Source organism: Oncorhynchus masou, chromosome 32 (genome assembly GCF_036934945.1).
Source record: "Oncorhynchus masou masou isolate Uvic2021 chromosome 32, UVic_Omas_1.1, whole genome shotgun sequence".
Lineage (NCBI taxonomy): Eukaryota > Metazoa > Chordata > Actinopteri > Salmoniformes > Salmonidae > Oncorhynchus > Oncorhynchus masou.
In genome coordinates this window covers 12,674,805-12,686,152 of record NC_088243.1, presented here as the reverse complement: position 1 = coordinate 12,686,152, position 11,348 = coordinate 12,674,805, and the positions used below count along the sequence as shown (strand labels likewise).

At 44.7% G+C, this 11,348-nt stretch overlaps 1 protein-coding gene across 1 annotated transcript in view; it reads left to right on the top strand.

Moving 5' to 3' along the window:
* Positions 1-2,964: 2,964 nt before the first annotated feature.
* The window catches only part of LOC135525598 (pleckstrin homology domain-containing family H member 1-like), a 77,078-nt gene continuing 68,694 nt past the window's right edge, over positions 2,965-11,348 (top strand). Inside the window, exon 1 of the mRNA XM_064953317.1 lies at positions 2,965-3,373. The gene's annotated coding sequence lies outside the window, so the exon portion shown is untranslated. The remainder of the gene's footprint in view (positions 3,374-11,348) is intronic.

Below are 11,348 nucleotides of genomic sequence, written 5' to 3'. Positions count from 1 at the left end.
TTATACTGGATTATAGGACATCAGAGGAGGGAATAACATAAATATCTGTTGGCCTAACTAAGAAAAGCTCTTCAGTCTTCAAACAATTAGTCAACACATAGAATGGTGAAATGGATGAGCCAATGTGAGCCAATGTTGTACAGACAAGACAAGGCGAGGCAATGTTAGGTGCTCCAATATTGTAGTGGCCAATCACAATTTTCTTTCAATCCGGGTCACTGGTGTTGATGACCATTGAAATTACTTCAACATTAAACCGTGTAATTCAGTTCAACTATCAGTGGGCATTGTCTGTATTAAGGGGTGCTCTGCTGTACAGCCTGCTCTCCTCAGCAGTGTGGAAATAGTTTACTGTTCTATCTTCAGGCCTGGTCCAGTATATGTCCACAGCTGAGGTACTGGTCCTGGTCCAGTATATGTCCACAGCTGAGGTCCTGGTCCAGTATATGTCCACAGCTGTGGTACTGGTCCTGGTCCAGTATATGTCCACAGCTGAGGTACTGGTCCTGGTCCAGTATATGTCCACAGCTGAGGTATTGGTCCAGTATATGTCCAAGACATCAAAACTATGAAATAACACATATGGAATCATGTAGTAGCCAAAAAAGTGTCAAACAAAACTAAATATATTTTATATTTGAGATTCTTCAAAGTTGCCACCCTTTGCCTTGATGACAGCTTTGCACACTCTTGGCATTCTCTCAACCAGCATCACCTGGAATGCTTTTCCAACAGTCTTGAAGGAGTTACCACATATGTGGAGCACTTGTTGGCTGCTTTCCTTCGCTCTGCGGTCCAACTCATCCCAAACCATCTCAAATGGATTGCAGCCAGGTGATTGTGGAGGCCAGGTCATCTGATGCAGCACTCCATCACTCTCCTTCTTGGTCAAATAGCCCTTACACAGCTTGGGGGTGTGTTTTGGGTCATTGTCCTGTTGAAAAAGAAATTATAGTTCCACTAAGCCCAAACCAGATGTGATGACGTATCACTGCAGAATTCTGTGGTAGCCATGCTGGTTAAGTGTGCCTTGAATTATAAATAAATCACTGACAGTGTCACTAGCAAAGCACCCCCAAACCATCACACCTCCTCCTCCATGCTGCATGGTGGTAACCACACATGCAGAGATCATCCATTCACCTACCCTGCATCTCACAAAGACAAGTCGGTTGGAACCAAAAATCTCAAATTTGGACTCATCAGACCAAAGGACAGATTTCCACTGGTCTGATGTCTATTGCTCGTGTTTCTTGGCCCAACCAAGTCTCTCTTCTTCTTATTGGTGTCCTTTAGTAGTGGTTTCTTTGCAGCAATTCAACCAGGAAGGCCTGATTCACACAGTCTCCTCTGAACATTTGATGTTGAGATGTGTCTGTTACTTGAACTCTGTGAAGCATTTATTTGGGCTGCAATTTCTGAGGCTGGTAACTCTAATGAACGTATCCTCTGCAGCAGAGGTAACTCTGGGTCTTCCTTTCCTGTGGTGGTCCTCATGAGGGCCAGTTTCATCATAGCGCTTGATGGTTTTTGCGACTGCACTTGAAGAAACTTTCAATGTTCTTGAAATTTCAAGTAATGATAGACTGTCATTTATCTGCCAGGGCAGCAGGGTAGCCTAGTGGTTAGAGCATTGGACTAGTAACCGGAAGGTTGCAAGTTCAAATCCCCGAGCCGACAAGGTACAAATATGTCTTTCTGCCCCTGAACAGCCAGTTAACCCACTGTTCCTAGGCCATCATTGAACATAATAATTTGTTCTTAACTGACTTGACTAGTTAAATAAAATAAAAAGATCTCAGCTGTTTTTGTCGTAATGTGGACTTGGTCTTTTACCAAATATGTCCATCTTCTGTATACCACCCCTAACTTCTGTATACCACCCCACAACACAACTGATTGGCTCAAACGCATTAAGAAGGAAAGAAATTCCACAAATGAACTTTTAACAAGGCACACCATTTAATTGAAATGCATTCCAGGTGACTACCTCATGAAGCTGGTTGAGATAATTCCAAGACTGTGCAAAGCTGTCATCAAGGCAAAGGGTGACTACTTTGAAGAATCTAAAATACATTTTGATTTGTTTAACACTTTTTTTGGTTACTACATGATTCCATATGTCTTATTTCATAGCTCTGATGTTTTCACTATTTTCTACAATATAGAAAATAGTAAAAATAAGAAAAGCCCTTGAAAGCAATGCAACAATGTAAATGCACAGACACAATAACATGTTCCAGATATCTGGAGTTCTACCAGTGCTCTAGCCTGGTCACTGACAGGTATGGAATATCTCAAATCAGACATATCTCAAACTGTTTATGTTGGGTAAATATCTCCCGAGTGGTGCAGCTGTCGAAGGCACTGCATCTCAGTGCAAGAGGTGTCACTAAAGTCCCTGGTTTGAGTCCAGGCTGTATCACATCCGGCTGTGATTGGGAGACCCATAGGGCGGCGCACAATTGGCCCAGCATCGTCTGTGTTTGGCTGGGGTAGGCCATCGTTGTAAATAAGAATTTGTTCTTAACTGATTTGCCCAGTTAAATAAAGGTTAAATATGATGATAACATTTACTGAAGTTAGTAGAGTCCATGTATAGTAGGCTACTGTGTGTATCTGACGCTGAGGTGGAATGTAGTAGTGTTCAGAAGGCAGAAACACCAGTCTGAAACCAGCCTAATTATCCCCTCACAAAACTTTTACAGCCTGGCTAATGATTCATTAATAGTTGCAAACTCTCACACCACGCTGTAACAACTTTTCATTCTCGTAAAATTTGTGGTAGAAAGCCCATTGTTTCTGAATAAACAGAATTAAGGATAGAACTAGAATTGGACACTCAAGAAAAAATACTTTCTTATTTCTAGAGATTCTGGAAACACACAGGACAGAGCATATTTATAAAACAAGTACAAAGAAAAACAATAGTTTAATTTATTTCATAATTCAGGTTACTAGGCTAATGTGTACAACGTTTAGTCTTCACATTATGTTTATACTATAGTAATAAGAAATGTAACACATAGCTCTGATGCAATATCCTGTGCAGTTCCTACCATAGTTCCGACACCAGCGGGTTTGATTCCCGGCGAAATGTGATCCTGCATTTGTCCCTTTAATAGGAATTAGGGATAAACCTAGGGAATGTCAAGGAGGCACTGTCTCCTGACCTCTCTCTACGAGCACGAGAGACACGGGGAACCTGAGTTATACAGGACGATACTACAGCATGAAACGTTGACAGAAGAGGAATAGTAGGAACATGCTACAGTCAGAAAGTTAATGAGAATAGCAGCCGAGAGCCGTGATGTGATTTACCTTGCCACTTTACTACGGGAGGACAGAGCGAGAGAGACTACAAAATCACAAGGTAAAAGGTATTTGAAATAGTTCCGCTATAACCAGGAACGCATACGTGTTTTTCTTTTTCAGATTGTAGCCTGGGCTACTAGTCCTCTGCTTTGATTTGTGTCATCACAGGGACATGGGCTAGTTATTATGATTATTCTCTAGCCTACTGTATGTAGTCTGCTATTCGTTTAGAAATCGTTGGAAGAGAAGTGCAACACGAGTCTAGGATTGGAGCTGGATGAGTTTAGGATTGAAACCACATTGCTTATTTGCTGTCGATGTTTTTTCACGGTGGCGTCTAGTCCATTGAGCGTTGTGACCAGTAATGCGGGTGAAATGTAGACCTTGTCTTGCTAAACCAGAAGAAGAAATAAAGAAGACGTGTTGCAAACTGTTATCTGAAACAGAAATGTCATTGGATCAGATGACCTCAAAGAGATAAACCTTTCAACTCTTTTGAGGGGGGGGGGGGGTGCAACTCACCCCAGATGCCTGGCTGTATCACATCCACTATAATGCTGATACAAATGGATGAACAGTCCAGGTGTTATCTAAGGGCGCTTTGTTGACTGTTGGGAAGTCAGCTGTTGCAGCCAGCTGAAATGTGAACGTGGTGCATTTTTAAAAACATTTTTAAATGTAACCTATATTTAACTAGGCATGTCAGTTAAGAACAAATTTACAATGACAGCCTAATACGGTAGCATCTATTTGAAGTGAGTTGTAAATCATAGGGTTTTAGTTATGACATGGGTCATAAACCAAACCATGATGATATATTATTTTTTTTAAATTTTATTTAACCTTTATTTAACTAGGCAAGTCAGTTAAGAATTAGAATAAAAAATAATACAATTATTTACAATGACGGCCGAGGAACAGTGGGTTAACTGCCTTGTTCAGAACAACAGATATTTACCTTGTCAGCTCAGGGATTCCATATTGTAACCTTTCGGTTACTGGCCCAATGCTCTGACCCCTAGGCTACCTGCCTGTGTGACCTCTTATTCTTTCCAAGCTAGTTCTGAATACCCATGCCAAACTCTAAATATGTATTCTACAGCCCCTACAGACAGAATCCAAAACATTGCAGATAAACAAATATCAAACAAAATCTAACTGTATTTGTCACATGCACAGAACACAACAGGTGTAAACCTTACAGTGAAATGCTTACAAGCCCTTAACCAACAATACTTTAACAAGTTTTCAGAAAAAATAAGTGTTAAGTAAAAAATAGATATGTAAAAAATAGAAACTAAAAGTAACAAATAATTAATCCTCAGCAGTAAAATAGCAGTAGCAAGGCTATATACAGGGGTACCGGTACAGAGTCAACGTGCGGGGCCCCGGTTAGTTAAGGTAATTGAGGTAATATGTACATGAAGGTAGAGTTAGCGTGACTGTGTATAGATAATAAACAGAGAGTAGCAGTAGCGTAAAAGAGGGTCTGGGTAGCCATTTGATGTTGAGCTTTTGATAGATGCATGTGCTCCTACACTGTTAGGATAAAAAGGTGCTATCAAGAACCTAAAAGGGTTCTTCGACTGTCCCCATAGGAGAAACATTTGAAAACCCCTTTTTGTTTTACATGTACCTGGAACCAAAAAGGATTCTACCTGGAACCAAAAAGAGTTCTACCTGGAACCAAAAAGAGTTTTACCTGGAACCAAAAAGAGTGCTCCTATGGGGACAGCTGAAGAACCCTTTTGTACCAGAGGGTAACACACGTTTCCCACAGCACAGTCCTGCTCTCTCATCTCCTGTTGCATTGTTGAGGCGAGACAGGTCTGTGTGTGTGTGTGTGTGTGTGTGTGTGTGTGTGTGTGTGTGTGTGTGTGTGTGTGTGTGTGTGTGTGTGTAGTGATGGCATAGGATGTTTACACCTCAGCACTGAGGAATGTCCTGGTCTGTATTTATGGCAGAGACTGATAATGAGTGTGGTCAGTTTACAGAGAGCCTGTCATTAGACTACCCTGTCTGCACACTCAGCTTCCACTAGAGGTAGAGAGGAGAGGAGGAGAGAAGAGAGGAGGAGAAGAGAGGGGGAGAGGAGAGAGGAAAGGAAAGGTGGAGGAGAGGATGGGAGGAGAGAAGAGAGGAGAGAGGAAAGGAAAGGTGGAGGAGAGGATGGGAGGAGAGGAGAGAAGAGAAGAAGGGACAAGAGGAGGAGACAGGAGAGGAAGATAGGTGGTCCTACCCTGGCAACAGCTGTTATAGACCCTTGAGCTGCTTAATGTGTATTCATGTATATTTATAACTACAGACATAGTAGGTGTTTGGACAATCTTTTGCATGACAAGTGTGTTACTCCACAGTTAATACAAATAAATAACTGATGTTACACCAGGTATTTGTCACGGTTGTCGTAAGAATGGGACCAAGGCGCAGCGGATGTTGAGTTCCACATATTTATTTCCAAGTGAAACTTCAGCAAAACAAAAATATACCAATAAAACAAACAACTAAACATGACTACGTGGTGCACATGCACATGCACAAACACAAAACAATATCCCACAAACACAGGTGGGAAAAATAGCAACATAAATATGATCCCCAATTAGAGGCAACATTTACCAGCTGCCTCTAATTGGGAATCATACAAAACACCAACATAGAAAATATAAACTAGAACACAACATAGGAATAATAAACTAGAATAACCCCTAGTCACAACCTGACCTACTACACCATAGAGAAACAAGGGCTCTCTATGGTCAGGGCGTGACCCTATTTATGTACAGGTAGTTACATTGTACTTGTCATTGTGAGAAGTTGTATGTGCTCTATAGCGGCATGTAGTTGCTAACATGAGAAAAAGTAATTACAGTTATTGTTTCACAGTATAGTCTGTGATTTAATAGCGTTGTAGGTGTACCATATTGACTTATCCACATTTGCATAATTCTCCATAGACATGTAGAGTAAGGTTGGTCTTTAAATCTCTAGAACTTAGTGTTTATTTTATGAACAATTCTAGATAGCTATGTGAACCACACAGGACAGACAGGCTGCTTATATCCATCTAATGTAACCTGTTCTGGAACTCATTATATGTATGTCACGCCCTGGTCTATATTTATTATGTTTATCTTCATTTATTGGGTCAGGCCAGGGTGTGACATGGGTTTATTTGTGGTGTGTTTCGTCTTGGGGTTGTGTGGGGTGTATAGCATAGTCTATGGCTGCCTGAGGCGGTTCTCAATCAGAGTCAGGTGATTATCATTGTCTCTGATTGGGAACCATATTTAGGTAGCCATATTCTTTGAGTGTTTTCGTGGGTGATTGTTCCTGTCTCTGTGTCTTCACCAGATAGGACTGTTTAGGTTTTCACGTTTCCGTTTGTTGTTTTTGTATTCTTCGTGTTTTTTCATCTTTCAATAAATATGTCTCAAAAGTACCACGCTGCATTTTGGTCCGACTCTCTTTCACCGCATGAAAACCGTTACAGAATCACCCACCACAAACGGACCAAGCAGCGTGTCAACAGGCAGGTGCAGCAAAGAGAGGAATGGACATGGGAGGACGAATTGTTCGGAGAAGGACCCTGGGATCAGCCTGGAGAATATCGCCGCCCCAAAGAAGAACTGGAGGCGACGAGAGCTGAGAGGTGCTGGTATGAGGAGGCAGCGCGGCGACGCGGATGGAAGCCCGAGAGTCAGCCCCAAAAATTTATTGGGGGGGCTCAGGGAGAGTGTGGCAGAGTCAGGAGTCAGACCTGAGCCCACTCTCCCTGTTTATCGTGAGGAGCCAAGGAGGACACCAGAACCGGTGTTGGAGGTGAGCGAAGCAGAGACTGTGAAGGAGTTAATGGGGAAATTGGAGGAGAGAGAAATGAGTGAGTTGCTGTGTTGGTGCTTTTTGCATGGAATTCGCCCGACGGAACGTGTCAGGGATTTGATGGCACCTGGGTCAGCGCTCCATACTCGTCCTGAGGTGCGTGTTAATCGGCTGGTGAGGTTGGTGCCAGCCTCATGCACCAGGCCTCCTGTGCACATCCCTAGCCTTGCACGTCCTGTGCCAACACTGCTCTCAAGATCTCCAGTACGCCTTCACGGTCTAGCCCATCCTGTGCCACCTACACACACCAGCCCTCCGGTGGCAGCTCCCCGCACCAGGCTTCCTGTGCGTGTCCTCGGTCCAGTACCAACAGTGCCAGCACCACGCATCAGGCATACAGTGAGCCTCGCCTTTCCAGCGCTACCGGAGCCTTTCTTCTCTCCTGCGCTGCCGGAGTCTCCCGTCTGTTTAGCGCAGCCAGAGCCTTCCTCCAATCCTGCGCTGCTGGAGCCTCCCGCCTGTTCAGCGCTGTCAGAGCCTTTCGCCTCTCTTGCGCTGCTGGAGTCTCCCGCCTGTTTAGCGCAGCCAGAGCCTTCCTCCTCTACAGCGCTGCTGGAGTCTCCCGCCTGTTTAGTGCAGCCAGAGCTGTCAGTCTGCATGGAGCAGCCAGAGCTGCCAGTCTGCATGGAGCTGTCAGTCTGCAAGGAGCTGTCAGTCTGCAAGGAGCTGTCAGTCTGCATGGAGCTGCCAGTCTGCATGGAGCAGCCAGAGCTGTCAGTCTGCAAGAAGCCGCCAGAGCTGTCAGTCTACATGGAGCAGCCAGAGCCGCCAGTCAGCATGGAGCAGCCAGATCCGTCAGTCAGCCAGACTCTTCCAGATCTGCCAGTCAGCCAGACTCTTCCAGATCTGCCAGTCAGCCAGACTCTTCCAGATCTGCCAGTCAACCAGATTCTTCCAGATCTGCCAGTCAACCAGACTCTTCCAGATCTGCCAGTCAGCCAGGATCTGCCAGAACTGTCAAACAGCCAGGATCTGCCGGATCCAAATACCTGGCTGAGCTTCCTCTCGGTGCTGGGCTTCCTCTCAGTGCTGGGCTTCCTCTCAGTGCTGGGCTTCCTCTCAGTGCTGGGCTTCCTCTCAGTGCCGGGCTTCCTCTCAGTCTCGAGCTTCCTCTCAGTGCTGAGCTTCCCCTCAGTCTCGAGCTGTCTCTGTCCCGAGCTGCCCCTCTGTCCCGAGCTGCCCCTCAGTCCCGAGCTGCCCCTCAGTTCCGAGCTGCCCCTCAGTCCAGTGGGATTCTGGGTGAGGACTACTAGGCCATGGTCGGTTGCGAAGGTGGACTATCCTAGGACGCGAGGAAGGGGGACAAAGACATTTATAGAGTGGGTTCCACGTCCCGCGCCAGAGCCGGAGCCGCCACCATGGACAGACGCCCTCCCGGACCCTCCCTATCGTTTTGATGTGCGTCCGGGAGTCCGCACCTTAGAGGGGGGGGGGGGGGTTCTGTCACACCCTGGTCTATATTTATTATGTTTATCTTCATTTATTGGGTCAGCCCAGGGTGTGACATGGGTTTATTTGTGGTGTGTTTCGTCTTGGGGTTGTGTTGGGTGTATAGCATAGTCTATGGCTGCCTGAGGCGGTTCTCAATCAGAGTCAGGTGATTATCATTGTCTCTGATTGGGAACCATATTTAGGTAGCCATATTCTTTGAGTGTTTTCGTGGGTGATTGTTCCTGTCTCTGTGTCTTCACCAGATAGGACTGTTTAGGTTTTCACGTTTCCGTTTGTTGTTTTTGTATTCTTCGTGTTTTTTCGTCTTTCAATAAATATGTCTCAAAAGTACCACGCTGCATTTTTTGGTCCGACTCTCTTTCACCGCATGAAAACCGTTACAATGTACAACTCTCTCTCTGGCTTTTTCTCTATTTCACACACGCACGCACACACACACTCTCTCTAACATATGCACACACACACACACATGCCTGCATGCACACACACCCACACACTCTCTCTCTCTAACAAACACTCTCCCTCCCTCCCTCCCTCCCTCCCTCCCTCCCTCCCTCCCTCCCTCCCTCCCTCCCTCCCTCCCTCCCTCCCTCCCTCCCTCCCTAATATGCACACACATGTTGACCCAGATTGAGACAATTGGTCATCCGAAATGTCTACTGGGATGATTGGATGGTCCAATCACCTAATCGCTTAATCACACCAGCACTGTGTGTGTGTGTTAGAGATCGACCGATTATGATTTTTCAACACCGATGCCGATTATTGGAGGACCAAAAAAGCCGATACCGATTAATCTGCTGATTTATTTATTTGTAATAATGACAATTACAACAATACTGAATGAACACTTATTTTAACTTAATATAATATGTCAATAAAATCAATTTAGCCTCAAATAAATAATGAAACATGTTCAATTTGGTTTAAATAATGCAAAAACAAAGTGTTGGAGAAGAAAGTAATATGTGCCAATATGCAATACGTGCCATGTATGTGCCATGTAAAATATGTGCCATGTAAAATATGTGCCGTGTAAAAATGCTAACGTTTAAGTTCCTTGCTCAGAACATGAGAACATATGAAAGTTGGTGGTTCCTTTTAACATGAGACTTGAATATTCCAAGGTAAGAGGTTTTAGGTTGTAGTTAATATAGTATTTATAGGACTATATCTCCCTATATCATTTGTATTTCATATACCATTGACTATTGGATGTTCTTATAGGCACTATAGTATTGCCAGTGTAACAGTATAGTTTCCGTCGGGAATAACTACTCCAAGTCTCAGAGCGAGTGACGTTTGAAACGGTATTAGTGCACACCCAGCTAACGAGCCATTTCACATCGGTTACACCAGCCATTAGGCTGATAGGCTTGAAGTCATAAACAGCGCTGTGCTTGCGAAGAGCTGCTGGCAAAACGCACAAAAGTGCTGTTTGAATGAATGATTACGGGCCTGCTGCTGCTCAGTCAGACTGCTCTATCAAATCAGACTTAATTATAACATAATAACACACAAATATGAGCCTTTGGTCATTGATATGGTCAAATCCTGAAACTATCATTTTGAAAACAAAATTATTTCAGTGAAATACGGAACCGTTCGGTATTTTATCTAACGGGTGGCATCCCTAAGTCTAAATATTCTTGTTACATTGCACAGCCCTCAATGTTATATCACAATTGCGTAAAATTCTGGTAAATTAGTTCACAATGAGCCAGGCAGCCCAAACTGTTGCATATACCCTGACTCTGCGTGCAATGAACGCAAGAGAAGTGACACAATTTCACCTGGTTAATATTTCCTGCTAAACTGGATTAGTAGTTATAACTAGTGATTATGATTGATTGTTTTTTATAAGATAAGTTTAATGCTAGCTAGCAATTTACCTCGGGCCGACCTCTTGTGTGTGTGTGTGTGTGTGTGTGTGTGTGTGTGTGTGTGTGTGTGTGTGTGTGTGTGTGTGTGTGTGTGTGTGTGTGTGTGTGTGTGTGTGTGTGTGTGTGTGTGTGTGTGTGTGTGTGTGTGTGTGTGTGTAGTGTCTGAGTATACAGTAGCAGGGCTGTGCAAGGCTAGCCTGGCGGGGCCAAGCATGGCTGTCTGCTTTGGGCTGACCTCTCCTCCCTCACACCTCCGGTTTGCCTCTGCCTGGCTGGTTCTCCTAAACCTCAAACTCCAGATAGAGAATGGAGCCAGGGTCTGAGCCTTGTGGTCGGCCAGAAGAACCTCTGCATGTATGGCTTCTGTAATTAGCCTGCTAGCTGATGCTGGCCCTGTATTTATGAGCAGGCTAATTGTAGAGAGTACAGAGAGACATGGCTCAGTTATAGTCGCTGGGTCTTTGAGCTTTGACCGTCTGCTGTACTGCTGCTGACAGTGGAGGACCATGGCTATATCTTTGGCTGGCTGGTAGTTGGTCTGGCTGTCTGGTTGACTGGTTGACTGGCTTGCTGGCTGTTTGTCTAGCTGGCTGATGGGCTGGCTGTTTGTCTGGCTGACTGGTTGGCTGTTTGTGTGGCTAGCTGTTTGTCTGGTTGGCTAGCTGGATAGTTGGGCTGTTTGTCTGGATAGGTGGCTGGCAGTTTGTCTGACTGGCTTGCTGATTGGCTGACTGGATGGCAGTCTGTCTGTTTGTCTAGCTGGCTGTTTGTCTGGCTGGCTGACTGGTTGGCTGTTTGTGTCTAGCTGTTTGTCTG